The 16,391-nt window shown below is 31.8% G+C and overlaps 1 pseudogene; it reads left to right on the top strand.

The window, feature by feature from the left end:
* The window catches only part of LOC100924013, a 30,821-nt pseudogene extending 14,857 nt beyond the window's left edge, over window positions 1-15,964 (top strand).
* Window positions 15,965-16,391: the final 427 nt, after the last annotated feature.

Raw genomic sequence — 16,391 nt, 5'->3', positions numbered from 1 at the left:
CAAATTTTGAGAAAATTTTTATTTGAACTTTATTTCTTTTCTCATACATACTTGTTATTCAACTGTCATTAACCTTTGCTGTTGACCTGAGGTTTTAGATTCTGCCTGCATCTTTAAATTTCTCTAACATATTAATAACTTAATTTACTTCTTAAAACTCTAAATCAAATGTTTTTAACCTTTTTTTTATGTCATAGACCCATTTGGAAGTTTGGTAAATTCTTCTCAACATCAAGTTTTTAAATATATAGGTTTATACAGAAAATCAACCATACTAAAATATCTATCTATCTATATCTATACACACATACATGTATACATGCACACACATACATATATATGTATATTAATACATATATGTGTGTATAGATATACATATATATGTGTGTATATATATATATATATATATATATATATATATATATATAAGTTCATAGATCCCAGGTTATGAATTCCTCCAAGTCTTCTACGACTGTTTGTTTATTTATTTATGGGAAACAGATTCATTATCTCTATGGCTGGAGGTATGTGGAATGTGTAGTCTTCATTCTTTTTGATCCGTTATTTATTTATTTATTCATTTGTTTGTTTATTTATTATATCTTTTTTTTACTTACAAAACATATGCTTGGGTAGTTTTTCAAGAATGGCCCTTGCAAAAACTTCTGTTCCAACTTTTCCCCTCCTTCTCCCAATCCCCTCCCCTAGATGACAGTCCAATACATGTTAAATATGTTAAACTATATGTTATATCCAATATATGTATACATATTAAAACAGTTATCTTGCTGCTCAAAAAAAAATTGAATTTAGAAAGAAAGAAAAAAACCTGAGAAGTAAAACAAAAATGCAAGCAAACAATAACAGAAAGAGTGGAAATGTTATGTTGTGGTTTACACGCATTTCCCATAGTTCTGTCTCTGAGTGTAGCCGATTCTCTTCATTACTGAACAATTGGAACTGGATTGAATCATTTCATTGTTGAAGAGAGCCACATCTATCAGAATTGATCATCATATAATTTTGTTATTGCCATGTATAATGATCTTCTGGTTCTGCTCATTTCCCTTAGCATCAATTCATGTAAGTCTCTCCAGGCCTCTCTGAATCATCCTGTTGGTCATTTCTTACAAAACAATAATATTCCATCACATTCATGCACCACAATTTATTCAGCCATTCTCCAATTGATGGGCATCTTCAATGGGCATTCCAGTTTCTAGCCACCATAAAAAGGGTTACAACAACATTTTTTGAACATGTAGGTCTCTTTCCCTTCTTTAAGATCTTTTTGGGATATAAGTCTAGTAGTAACACTGCTGGATCAAAGGGTATGCACAGTTTGATAACTTTTTGAGTATAATTCCAGAATTGGTCTCCAGTTTTCTCACATCCCCACCAACATTCATCTTTGCCTTTTTCTGTCATCTTACCAATCTGAGAGATATGTAGTGGTATCTCAGAGTTGTCTTAATTTGCATTTCTCTAATCAACAGTGATTTGGAGCACTTTTTCATATAACTAGAAGTTTCCATTTCTTCATCTGAAAATTGTCTATTCATATCCTTTGACCCTTTATCTAATTTTATAATGTTCTCATTTGGTTTTCTGGAGGTCTTTGGGGCAGGCTTCGTTTCAGTTCAATAATCACCATGAGAACAGTCAGGTGTTAAAGTCCAAAAGTCTTTATTGTCTCCTTCAAAGTCTTGTCTCCTTGCCTGAGGCATCAGCTAGCTTTCTTAAAGGCCTTCTGGAGTCTTGGTTTCAGTGGAGAAGTGCAGGAGGCCAGCCCAGCCACCAGGAGCCTAACTGAAGATGAAATTGAATCGCTCTCTCCTTGGTTCTGAGAGCTTGAGCTCCCACCTGTCTACTATGCCCTCCAAATGAATCTGACTGAGGCTCCTAGCTTATATGCTCTACACTGAGTATAAACCAATCATTGTATCACCAGAAAATTGTTATTTTGTTGTAAGATTAAATCAATCATGCTGAACTTATAGAACTATTAATCACCATACTAAATTAGATAACCATCATTTCATCAATTCTACTTAGTTAGTACCTTGTAAGAATCCTTGTTTGAAGTTCAGAGTTCTGGCCCATAACAGAATTTTTCTTTGTATCTCTTGCTGTTGGATTTTGTTACTGATGTATAAAAATGCTGATGATTTATGTGGATTTATCTTGTATCCTGCAAGTTTGCTAAAGTTGTGGATTATTTCTGATAAAATTTTAGTTGATTCTCTTGGCTTCTCTAAATATACCATCATATCATCTGCAAAGAGTGATAATTTGGTTTCCTCATTACCTACTCTAATTCCTTTAATCTCTTTTTCATCTCTTATTGCCAAAGTTAACATTTCTCATACAACGTTGAATAGTAATGATGATAGTGAACAACCTTATTTCATTCCTGATCTTATTGGGAATGATTCCATTTTATCCCCATTACATATGATGCTTACTAATGGTTTTAAATAAATGCTAATGACTATTTTAAGGAAAAGTCCATTTAGTCCTATACTTTCTAGTATTTTTAATAGGAATGAGTGCTGGATTTTATTAAATGCTTTTTCTGCACCTATTGAGATGATCATAAGGTTTTTTGTTAATTTGGTTATTGATATAGTTAATTATGCTAATAGTTTTCCTAATATTTAACCCACCCTTTCCTGGTATAAATCCTACTTGGTCATGGTATATTATCTAGGGCATGATTTTCTAAAATCTCTTTGCTAATATTTTATTTAAGATTTTAGCATCAACATTCATTAGGGAGATTTCATTTTCTTCCTGTTTTCAACCTACCTGGTTTAGGTATCAGTAACATGTCTGTGTCATTAAAGGAATTTGGTAGGATTCCTTCATGCCCTATTTTTTTTAATAGTTTATATTATTGGGGTTAATTGTTCTTTAAATGTTTGGTAGAATTCACATGTAAATCCATCTGGTCCTAGGGATTTTTCTTAGGGAGTTGATCAATAGCTTATTCTATTTCTTTTTCATAAATGGGAATATTTAAGTAATTTATTTCCTTTTCTTTTAATCTGGCAAATTTATATTTTTGTAGATATTTCTCCATTTTACTTAGGTTATCAAATGCAAAATAACTCCTAATTATTGCTCTTCATTAGTGGAAAGTTCTCCCTTTACATTTTTGAGACTAACAATTTGATTTTCCTCTTTCCTTTTCCTTTTTTTATTTATTTATTTATTTATTTATTTATTTATTTTTTTATTTAATAGCCTTTAATTTACAGGATATATATACATGGGTAACTTTACAGCATTAACAATTCCAAACCTTTTTCAATTTTTCACCTCTTACCCCCCCCCACCCCTCCCTAAATGGCAGGATGACCAGTAGATGTTAAATATTTAAAATATAACTTAGATACACAATAAAGTATACATGACCACAACATTAGCTGCAAAAGAATCAGACTCTGAATTATTTTAAACAATTAGCTTGGAAAAATCAAAGATGGGTGTTAAATGGGACTGGGAATTCAATGTGTGGTTTTAGTCATCTCCCAGGTTCTTTTCTGGGTATTGGTTCAGTTCATTACTGCTCCATTAGAAATGATTTGGTTGATCTCGTTGCTGAGGATGGCCTGATCCATCAGGACCTCTTTCCTTTTCCTAATCAAATTAAGATTTATCTGTTTTGTTGACTTTTTTCATAAAACCACCTCTTAGTTTTATTTATTAACTCAATAGGTTTTTTTACTTTCAATTTTATTGATCTCTTCTTTATTTTTAGAATTTGCAGACTGATATTTGAGTGGGGGGTTTTAATTTGTACCTTTCTAGCTTTTGTAGTTGCAAGCTCAATTCATTGATCTTCTCTTTCTAATGTGTAAGCCTCTAGGATTGTTTCCCCCTTATTACCACTTTGGCTTGCATCCCACAATTTTTGGTATTTGTTTCATCATTGTCATTTCTTGGATGATTTACTAATTGTGTCTATAATTTGCTGTTTCTTAATTTATTCTTTAGGATGGGATTATTTGTTTCAATTACTTTTTGGTTATTTTCCCTGGCTTTTTAATATAGCTTTTTTCATTGATCTGAAAAAAATTTTATATTTCTGCCTTTTGATTTTTTTGGGGGTTTTATGTCCTAATATTGGTCAATTTTGTATAGGTTCCATGAACTGGGGAAGAATTCTCCTTTCTGTTAGTTTTCCCAAAGATCTATCATATTTAACTTTTCTAGTATTCTATTTAACTCTTTAATTCTTTCTTATTTTTTTGTGGTTTGATTTTTAGTTCTGAGGTGCAAAGGTTAGATCTCCCACTATTATGGTTTTGTGTTTTTCTTCTTGACTCTCTTAACTTCTCCACTAAATAATGGAATTTAGATGCCATTACACTTGGTACATATATTTTAGTAGATTTGCTTCATTTATCCCTTTGCAAAAATAGTTTTTCTTATCTCTTTTAATTAGATCCTTTTGCTTTTTGTGATCTGTATCAGGATGGCTACTCCTGCTTTTTTTACTTTACTGAAACATAATTGATTGTGCTCAGTCCCTTTACCTGTATGCCCCTCTTTAAATTCTTTTTAAAAAATATATTATGGATTTGGCTTTTAATCCAGTCTGCTATCCCTCTGCTTTTGGGGAGTTCCCTATTCACTTTAATTTAAAACTACTAATTCTGTTTTCCTGCCATTTTTTTTTCCATATATACTTTTCTCTTTTCCTTTCCCTTATTCCTCCCAGTGGCCCTTAAGGCACCACTTGCCTCAAACGACCTCCCGGGTTCCTCCCCTTTCCCCTTTTCTTATATCCCCTTCTTTTCTTTTCCCTTCTATTTGGGCTCCCCTTCCCTTTCCCCTCCACTATTCAAGGGGGTGAGAGAAGTTTCTCTTAAAACAAATTATCCATTTTCTCTTTGAGCCAAATCGTGGGGAATAAGATTCAAGTGTTCATCCCCACCCCTGGAATTGGCCTTTTGTCTTTCATGAGATGTAATTTCTCTTTTTACCTCCACTTTTCCCTTTTTCTTGTACAATCCCCTTTCCAACTCTACTTTCTTTTTTATATTATAACAGCAAAATCAAATTAAACATGCACTCTCTATGTATACCCATAACAGAAATACAACTCTCAAGAGTTCTTTTTACCTTTTTTATTTCTTGAGTCCTATATTTAAAGGTCATTTTTTTTTTTTATTAAGCTCTGTTTTTTTCATCAGAAATAAATGGAATTCATCTGTTTCACTGAATGCCTTTCTTCTTCTATGGAAGAAAATGCTCAGTTTGGCTGGGTAATTTATTTTTGGCTATATTCCAAGTTCACTTTGCCTTTTGGATTATTAGATCCCAGGCCCTTCGATCCTTTAATGTGGAAGCTACTAGATCCTGAGTAATCCTTATTGTGGCTCCTCTGTATTTGAATTGTTTTTTTTTTCTGCCTGCTTGTAATAATTTTTCCTTGGTCCAATAGTTCTGAAATTTAGCCACAATATTTCTTGAGTTTTATTTTTGTGGTTTCTTTCAGGAGGTATTTGATGAATTCTTTCAAAGGCTATTTTACCTTCTGATTCTATGACATCTGATCAGTTCTTTTAATGATTTCATGAAAAATAGTGTCTAAACTCTTTTTTTATCATGATTTTTAGGGAGTCCAATAATCCTTAGATTATCTTTCCTAGATCTATTTTCCAGGTCTTTTGTTTTCCCAAGTAGGTATTTAACATTTTTTTTCTATTTTTTCATTTTTTTGGTTTTGCTTGGTTGATTCTTGATGTGTCATAGTCATTCACTTCCATTTGTTCAGTTCTGATTTTTTAATGAATTATTTTCTTCACTAACTTTTTTTTATTTCTTTTTGTATTTGTCCAATTGAGTTTTTAAATGAGTTGTTTTGTTCTATGGAATTTTTTTTCATTTCACAAAAAAATTTTTTAAGAAGTTATTTTCTTTTTCCATTTCACAAATTCTGGTTTCCTGGAAGTTCTTTACTTTTTCCATTTCACATTTCAGGGTGTTGTTTTCTTTTTCCACTTTATCAAATCTTTCTTTTAATGAGTTTTATACCTTTTCCAAACTCTCTTGCAGAGTTTTTTTTTTGCCTCTCCCCATTTTTATTGTAGCTCTCTTTTAAGATCATTTTAATTTCACCTAGGAGAGCCTTGTGTGGTAGGGATCTGGTGATATCCCCCTTTGGGGCTTCATCTCAAGACTATCTGCTTTTAGTGTGCTCCGGGTTAGAAATCTGTTCTCTTTCACTGTAGAAATTGTCTGTAGTTAGAGTTTGCTTTGCCTTTTTACTCATTTTTTAAAATGTTGGGATCTGCTTTTTGGGCAAGGAGGTTTCAAACTTCTTCTACAGACTCTCAGAAGCGGCAATAGCTGTGCTGGGATAGTGCTGAATCACTCCCAGTGATGGGTGCGTGTGGCCAGGTCTTGTGAGACTCCAGCACTTTGGGGTATACTTTTTACCCTCTGCATTTGTGTTGGATGGCAGAGTAGTCAAAAGTGGTAGAGTATTCCCGATAGATTCTCCACCTGGCAGAGACAGCACCACCCTCACCCCCACCCCACCCCACCCCTGTCTGCTCAGCATGCACTGACCTCCATGCTCTGCTTCTCTGCCTGCACCAAGCCACCTCCTCCTGTGCCAATCAAAGCAAACCTTTTTTTGGTGATCTTTGGAATTATCTACTGCTGGTAATATGCTGCACTAATTCAGAGGCTGAATTTTATAATTGGTGTAAATGTAGCAGGAGAGTTCAGAAAGAAACATGTGTCCTCTCTCCCACCTTGGCTCCTCCCCTATATCATATATATATATATATATATATATATATATATATATATATATCTTTCAATAGGCCTTTATTTAATCTTTTAAGTTTTAATCAGTTATTTATCATGAAAATAAGACCTTGACTATGCAATTCAGTTTCACTTCTAATTTTTCTAATTTTACTACTTTAGATTTATTTGTACAAAATTTTATCATTAACAAAAAATATCATTTTGTGTGATCCTCTCTATTACTTACTTATTCAAACATTCTTTCCATATCTATAGATACAACAGACATTTTTTTCCTTGCTCCTCTAATTTACAATATAACCTTTTATTTCAAGGTCATGTATATATTTGTAGTTTACATTATAATATGGTGTAAGATGTTAGTCTAAATCTAATTTCTGCCAGATTGAAATCCAATTTATTCAGAAGTTTTATGTTTATAAAACTTTAGGTTTCTGTATTTTTTGCTTTTGTATATTGTATATCTAAACTGATGCACTAGCCATTCTCTCCTTTTTAACTGGTACCTTTTAAAATAAGTTTTTATTAAGGTATTATGTTTATAACATCATCACATTATTTTTCTCCCTTTCCATTCTGAAAAGCTAATGCATTTACCTAATAGTATGTTTAAAGAGGAAAAAAATTCAGCATGACCGATTAATGAATTGAACAGGTATAAAAACATGTGCTACATTCTACCTTTACAAAGATGTGTGAGGGGAAACCTGTCTTCCCTTATCTCTTTATTCAAGTCATACTTGATCTTATAATTTTGTTACATTCATTTTTCATTTGTGAGTATGTATTGGTTGTTTCTTCCATTTACATTGTTATAGTTATTATGCATATTGTTTTCTTGGTTCTGCTTCATTTTCTATCAGTTAATGCAAATCTTTCTATGCTTTTATATAATAATCATTAGTTACAGCACATTAATATTCTATTATATTCAGGTTCAATAATGTGTTTAACCACTCACTAATTTTTGGGAATCTATTTCAGTTCTAATTCTTTACCAGTAGTAAAAGAGATACGACAACTTCCTGAAAAAATATTTCTTTAAAAATTATAATTGTCATGTGGAAGAGCTTAGACATCATTGTTCTAAAAATTAGAAAAGAAAATTTCCCAGATGTCAAAACAGAAACTGAAAGAACCCACCAAGATCTGCTAAACAATATTCCAAAATGAAAACCTCTAGGTATATTATAGTCAAATTCCAAATTGAACTCCCAGTTCAATGAGACAATATTGCAAGCAGCCAGGAAAAAAAAAATATCCTGGAGACAAACAGTATTTGAATCCTGAAGTCAGGCTCCCATAAAATTTAGTAGCTACCACTATTAAGAAACAGAGGTCTTTGAATATGATATTTTAAAGTCAAAAGACCTAGAATTACAACCAAGAATAACTGACTCAGCAAAGGTGAGTATAATCCCACAGGGGTAAATGGACATTTAGTAATATAGGAGATTTCCAGGCGTTCTTGTTAAAAACAAAAGTGCTAATTTTAATTTTATATATATATAAAGACAAGATTCAAGAGCCATACAAAGTGAAACATGAGAGAACTTATCAATAATTTAATAAGGTTAAATTATTTATATTCCCAAGAAAAAACTTTATCATTAGGGAAGTTAGAAGGCATCAACTTAGATAGAGGACATGGTTGTGAATCTATTATGTTGGGATAAATTCAAAAGGAAAGTTTAGAATAGAGATGTATTTAGAGAGAGCAGAGGGAAGAAGAATGGAGAAAATTATAGCCAAAAAAGAGGTTCTTAAGAATGAATTTTTAACCATTACATTAAATTCCCAATCCCTATATTTATGCATACATGCATTTTTGATTTCCTTCACAAGCTAATTGTACAATAATTCAGAGTCTGATTCTTTTTGTACAGCAAAATAATGTTTTGGTCATGTATACTTATTGTGTATCTAAGTTATATTTTAATATATTTAACATCTACTGGTCATCCTGACATTTAGGGGAGGGGGTGGGGGGGGTAAGAGGTGAAAAATTGGAACAAGAGGTTTGGCAATTGTTAATGCTGTAAAGTTACCCATGTATATATCCTGTAAATAAAAGGCTATTAAATAAAAAAAATTTAAAAAAAAAATGAATGAATTTTTATAATGAAGGGAAATCAGGAAGAGGGAAACAAAAACAATTGAACATCACTCTCCTGTGAATGAATTGGTTCAAAGAAGGAAACATGTACATATATAGATATTGTTGAAAACCACTACTTTGGGCAAGCAAAAGCATCTGAAAAAAGAATTATCTTTTATGGAAATTGTAATGTCTGGACTAGCTCTCTGAAGGACCTCAGGATCAAACCAAGTCCTTGGTCTTAGTGGAGAAGTGAAGGAGGCAGGAGGGCCATGTGGATGGTCAAAGATGGAGTCTTCTCTTGTGTCTGTGGCTGAGAGAGCATCTTCTGTGTCTGAGACTTCCTTTAAATACTCCAATAGGATAATGTCACTACCTCACACTGAGCATGTGCAACCACACTGAGCATGTGCAACTGTAGCCATTACTGAGCCTATGCTTACTATAGTAGCATTACATCACCAGAGCACATTCAGTATATGTACTTAACTAGAGTGATTACATCATTACTGGAGAATCATTATCTCATCAATCATACTGAGTCTTAAGTATACCTTTTCAGAGTTCTGGCCCTCTACAGGAAATATTATATGGATTAAGTTATTTCCAAAGAATTTTATAAAATATGACGGAACAACCTCCTTTTTTTGTGTCAGATTTTAGAGAAGTTGATGATACCATTATAAGACATTTGTCTAATGTATTAAAAGGGGAAGACCAGGAGATGTTAATAATTTCATATCTAGGATTTGATCATATTGATCTCCTGACTCACCCACATAGTCCTATGGTAGACCAAAACTTAAAAAGAAGTATTACATCTTAAAGAAGATCTCCATTTCATTATTACCCAAGCAAATAAAGACTTCTTTACTCCATTTATTGGTAATTTGCAAGATAGGGATGTCTAAAACATGAGGTTATGTGAATCTTCAGTAGAGAAAGTGGGCACATCTTTGAATTTAATCAGCTCTGCATTTCAAAGAAAAAACAGCAACTCCAACTTCCAAAGCATGTTCAGCAGCTTGATCTGCCTGCCATACTGACTGATTTCAAAAAATTATGTGAGGAACCTGTTGTTTCTAATTGTAGAAGGAGCAACAATAAGAGTGTAATTGCCATTTCTGCACTTAAATTCAGTACAACTCAGCATACTGTTGCAGGAGAATGTGCTGATATATGAGAAAAAATCCTGGATTTCAGCATTTTACAATATCAGAAAAGTTACATGGTAATTGGATTAAGCTCTACTTGGAGGAAAATAATTCAGAAGTCCTTTTCAACACTGGCAGAAAAGTTCCTAATCACTATTTAAATGCTTTGAAGACCTTGAACATGTCACTGAGCAAACAAATAGCTTTTTATATGTACTTAATGATGGTTGGGACTGTCATAGACTTGAAAGTCCTAATTCTGCTTTTGTATTCCAGAATCCTTGTGTCAGAAAGCTTAGTTTGTGATTCCACTGTTGTCTTCCTTGTTTTCTTTGATATTCTACTTAATGATACTCATTCTGTCTGTTGTTCAAGTCATTGTGTGAGAGTTGCGCTGCCGAAGGATGAGGAGGAGAGAGATTTCAGGCTTGGGGCTCCAGAGTCCAGGATTCATCTTTGGCAAGCCACATGGCAGCTTGCTTGCCTCCTTCACTTCTCCCCTTGAAGACCAAAGACTTTTATTGATCCTGATGCTGATTGATCCTAAGACCCTGCAGAGAGCTAGCCCAGACATTATAACTAGGGCTCTTGGGAGCCTAAGGAAATATATTTTTGTCATGGTAATGAGACAACAAAGATGTTTCTGAGATAATTATCGAATTTTAATTTGTGTATGTCTTTGTTCTGGGTGTTCTTTTCATTGGAACCAAAGATTTAAGTTTTAAGTCATTTCTGCAGATGTCAGTATCAAGAATCAAGGTTTGTATGAATATTATGGAATGTTATTGTTCTATAAGAAACAATAAGCAGGACAATTTCAGAAAGGCTTGGAGAGGCTTACATGAACTAATGTTAAGTGAAGTGAGTAGAACCAAGAGAAATTGTACACAGCAACAAAATTATATAATGATCAAGTCTGATGGATGTGGCTCTTTTCAACAGTGAGGTGATTCAGGCCATTTCCAATGGTCTTATGATAGAAAGAGCCATCTGCATTCAAAAAGAGGACAGTAGGGACTGATGTGTATCACAACATAATATTTTTACTTTTTTTGTTATTGTTTGCTTGGCTTTTTGTTTTCTTTATCTTTTTTTTTTCTTTTTGATCTGATTTTTCTTATACAGTATGATAATTGTGGAAACATGTATAGAAGAATTGCACATGTTTAGCATATATTGGATTATTTGCCATCTAGAGGAAGAAATGGGGATAAGAAAGGGAGGGAAAAAATGGAAAATAGGGTTTTGAAAGGATGAATTTTAAAAACTATGCATATGTTTTCAAAATTAAGTTGTTTTTTTTTTAAAGAATCAAAGTTTGTGGGAAATATATAGTGAGATAGTTCTTCTAGTAGCATTGTTACTCAGACCTCCAATCTTTCTCTTTTGATATTTAGTCTGTTCATTCAGGCCATACTAGCAAAATTGATTTGGAAACCCTTGATAGATAATGCAGCTCAGATGACCATAATGCATTATTAGTTTGACCAAACATTCTTCTATTCTAAGGATAATTTCAATAACATTGTCATACTGGATATATTAGCAGGTTCTCAGCCTAGATTACCAGTAATGATCTTCACAGTCTGTGCAATGTATATAGAGAACGTATCCTTTGGGCCATTCATTTGCTGTTTTTTTGTTGTTGTTGTTGTTTTTTGTTGCTGTTGTTGTTTTTTAATAATTCAGAAAGCAATAGCAAGAGCTCAGCAATGAGTCATGCCTGCTTCTGCTACATGAGGCTATGTTTCCCTCTATCTGTGTATATCATTCTGGTGACAGCTCAACTTCATCATTTGTTTCCATGGAGAGTGTTTTCTCAAAACTTGTCTAAGAGAGAATGTATGTATCACAATTGCCATTTGTGTATTTTTTTTACAAACCAATTTCATAAAAATTTAGTATATTAAGTATGCCAGAAATAACTGTACTTAAAAAAAGTCTATTAATTGCTGACTGTATTTGAGTAATGGAAGATAAGTTTAGCTATTAAGATCATTAAAAAACAAAATTAAAAGTTATTTATGGCTTCTGAGTTGTATCCATTTTTTTTTAAACCTACAACTTCTTTGACTTCTGTACTTGAATTTAGATTTACTATAAATGACTGGGTAGTTGAGATGAGATAGAAGTTTGGTGAGAGGAAACAAAAGAGAAGGGAGATACATCAATCATTGAAAAAGTACTAATTTTGTTTCAAAAAAATTAAATTTTATTATAAACCATGAAAGAAAAAGAAATGACAAGTTCAATGATCTTATAAAAGCATGGAAAGACTTGCACAAAATGTGGAAGAGTTAAGTGAGAAGAAGCAGAGAATACTTTATAGTAACAGCAATATTCTTTTAAAAATGATTGAGTGACTAGGTCATGGCTATTATTAATATCCAAATTAACTATAAAGGACATATGAAGAAAGACACTACCTGCATCCAGAGCAAGAACTGACAAATAGAAGTATATATAAATAATTTTACATTATCCATTTATCTATCTACCTATTTATCTATCTATGCCTAATGATAGTCATCTTGGGAGGGGGAGGAAAAAAGGAAACATAATCCATGATATCTTTCTTATATATTTAAAAGTAACAGCAAGTTTTGTGTGATAGGTTTGCAATTTCATGTGCAATCATCTTTTTTTTATTATACACTATTATAAAATACTTATTTAATTCCATAAATTAAATTAAAATAAAATAAAAATTTTAAAAATAAAAAGAGTAAATTTGCCACCAATGAAAATGAAATTTAGACAAATTTTGGAAGTTACTTTTCCCAATTACATGCCCATAAAATTGACACTAAATGAAATGGATGAATATTTACAAAATTATAAATTGTCCATATCAATAGAAGAGGAAATTGAACATTTAAACAATTGTATCTCAGAAAAAAGTAAATGAACAAACAATCCATGAGCTCCCTAAGAAAAATAATTTCAGGACAGATGTATTTAAAAGCAGATTCTACCAAAGATTAAAAGAACAATTAATTCCAATACTATACTATTCCAATACTATGAAAAAGAAAAAGCCCTACCAAATTCCTTCTATAACATAAGATTTTGATGCTTAAACTGGGTAGACCAAAAATAGAAGGAAAAACCCTGTAAATTGATCTCTCTAATGAATATTGATGCAAAAATTTAAAATAAAATTGTAACAAGTGAACTACAGCAGTAAATTACAAAGACTCCTCACTATGACCAAGCTAGATTTATAGTAGGAATGGAGAGCTGCTTCAATAGTGAACAAATTGTAAGCATAACTGACTATTAAGAAAAAAACAAACAAGATCATAAGATTATATCAATAATTGCAGAAAACTTTTTGCAAAATACAATACCCACAGGTAAAGGGCTGAAACTCTGAATAGGTGCACTTCAATCAGATAACTGAGCACTTAAGGCTAATTACCTATTTGAAATAAGACAATGACTCTATTAGCATATGTTTAGAATTGTTCTTCTCACAGTTAATGCTGGCTCAATGTTTGGGGTTAAGAGAATTGTAGATAAGGATTAAGGGGTGGGATGAGAGAGGCAAGAAAACTTCACTTTGTGGCAGGATCAGAAGAAGGGAGGTTGGTGGTAAGCTTGTGGCAGTTTGTCTTCTCCTTCACTTCTCCCCCTAAAGACCAAGCATTTTGGTTGTTCCTGAGGCCTCCAGAGAGCTAGCCCAGACTTCACACCCATTTCTTTAAAAAAAAACAAAAAACTAGAAAGCAGAGGAATAAAAGGAGATTTTCTTAAAAGATAAATAATAACTACTAAAACCAAAGATAAGCATTTGATGTGAGAGGGATAAACCAGAAGCTTTCCCAATGAGATAAAGGATGTCCATTAATTATTGAACATTGTACTACGAATAGTAGAGCAATAAGACAAGAAAAAAATGAAGGGTTAAAATAGACAATGAGAAAATGTAACTTAGTTTTGGTAGATTATATAATGTCATTCTTAGAGAATCCTAGAAAATAAAATAAAAAGCTCATTGAAACAAATGACAACTTTAGGGAAACTGGGATATAAAATAAGCCCACATAAATTATCTGCATTTCTATATATTTTCAACCAAACTTTAAAGAGATAGAAAGAGAAATTACATTCAAACTAACTCTGGAAATTTTCAAATATTTCTAAGTTTACTTGCCATGACGCACAGAGTTATCATATGAAGCCAATTTCAAAACACATTTCACACGCAAAAAATACATATAAACAATTGAAGAAAAATTAATTGTTCAAAGGCTGAATGAGCCAATATAATAAAAATCATGATATTAACTAAGTTTGTTTGTTTATTTGGTGCTTTATAAATCAAATTACCAAATTTCCCCCCCCTCTATGGAGCCAGAAAAAAATAATAAAATTGAACTAATAGAATTAAAGGTCAAGAATATTAAAGGAAACAAGAAGTGGAGGGGGAAAAGGGGGGAAGCCCAGCACTACAAGATCTCAAATTATATTATAAAAAAGTAATCATCAGGAATATTGAAAAGAATTCTGGCAGAAACTAAGCATAAATCAATATCTAAAGTAGTATATGTATATTAAACTAAGGTCAAAATTGGTACATAATTCAAATATTAAGGGTGATATCATGAACAAACTAGGAAAACATGGAAAAATACTTGGAAAAATTGTCTTATCCAAAGATAAGAGAATTTATGACCAGAGATAGAGAGGATCATAGGAGATAAAATGGATAACTTTGGTTACATTAAATTTTAAAAGATTTTGCACAAGCAATACCAATATAGCCAAAATTAGAAGGAAAGCAGGAAACTTTTGGTGGAAGGGAAAGAGAAGATTCAGTAAGTTTTTTTTGACAAAGATCTCATGTCTTAAATACAAGGTTGGTTAGCCAAATTTACTTAAAAGAAATTGGAGTCATTCCCCATTGATAAATGGTCAAAGGATATAAACAGGAAGTTTTCAGAGGATATCAAAGCTATTAATGGTCATATGACAAAGTTCTCAAAATCATTAATAATTAAAGAAATGTAAATTAAAAAAATTCTGAGATACCCCCTCAAACCTCTCATATCCAACATGATAGAAAAGGAAAATGATAAGTGCTAAATAGGAAATAAAAATAGGAACACATTGTTGATGAAGTTGTGAACTGGGCTATTATGGAATATGATTTGGAATTATGTCCCAAAAACTATAACATTGTGCATCCCCTTTGACCAAACATTATCTTTATTGATCTATGCCTGAAAAAGATCTAAAGAAAAGGCAAAGCACCCAAATACTACAAAATATTTATAGTAGCTCTTTTTGTGGTAGCAAAGAATTGGAAATTAAGAGGATATTGATCAATTGAGGAATGACTGATTAAGATATGATGATTGTAGTGTCATATTATGTGTGGTAAGAGATTAGGAAGAGAGTAGTTTAAGAAAAATCTTGGAAAATATATGTGAAGTAACATGATAAGAACTGGAATAATACTGTATACAGTATCAGCAGTTTTTTCAACTATCATCAACTTTGAAAGACTTAGCTACTCTGAGCAATACAATGATACACAACATTTCAAAGGATTTTTAATAATGGAAAATGCTGTCCATCTCCATAGAAAATAATTATGAACTCCTAGTAACACATTTATAATAGGTATCATATTTCTCATATTTTCAATTATTGAAGGAACATCTAGATTCTGGGACAAATTTTTAAAAAATTAAAATTAAAAATATACAAATAGAGTGCTTTCTTTGTAATTTGATTGGTATAGTATTATAAGTGTAAATTAACTTTGTAACATAATTATTTTTAACAGTTTGGTATAGCCTAATATTAAACTATAAATTCCTTCAGCTATTTAATTTGTTCATTTTGTTTGTTTTTTTTTTAAATAATGCTTTGTAACTGAATCTGTATAAGCTCATTCTATGCTTTGATAGGTTGATTCTTCAGGTACTTTATTCATTTTGTAGTTATTTGCAATGCTATTTCCCTTCTGTTTTTGCTTTTTGGATCTTCTTATTGTTTCTAAATATAAAAATGTTGTTGGTTTTGAGAATTTAATCTATAGCCTGCAGTTTTTCTGGAATTATAATTGCTTTGATTAGCATTCTTCTGATTCTCTGAGGTTTTCCAAGATAATCATTTTATTATCATCAGTAAAGAGGAATAGTTGTATTGCTTTTTTACCTATTTTATGCTTTTAATTTCTTATTTTTATTGTAGCAAGTTTATTTATTTTTAATACATATTGCTTTATGAATCATGTTGGGAGACATAAATGTGAATCACACATAGTATTTTCATCCTTTTTTGTTGTTATTTGATTGCTTTTTTTTCTTTCTTTTTTTTTTTTCATTTTTGATCTGATT

This window comes from Sarcophilus harrisii, chromosome 1 (genome assembly GCF_902635505.1).
Source record: "Sarcophilus harrisii chromosome 1, mSarHar1.11, whole genome shotgun sequence".
Lineage (NCBI taxonomy): Eukaryota > Metazoa > Chordata > Mammalia > Dasyuromorphia > Dasyuridae > Sarcophilus > Sarcophilus harrisii.
This window is presented reverse-complemented; position numbering and strand designations above follow the sequence as displayed.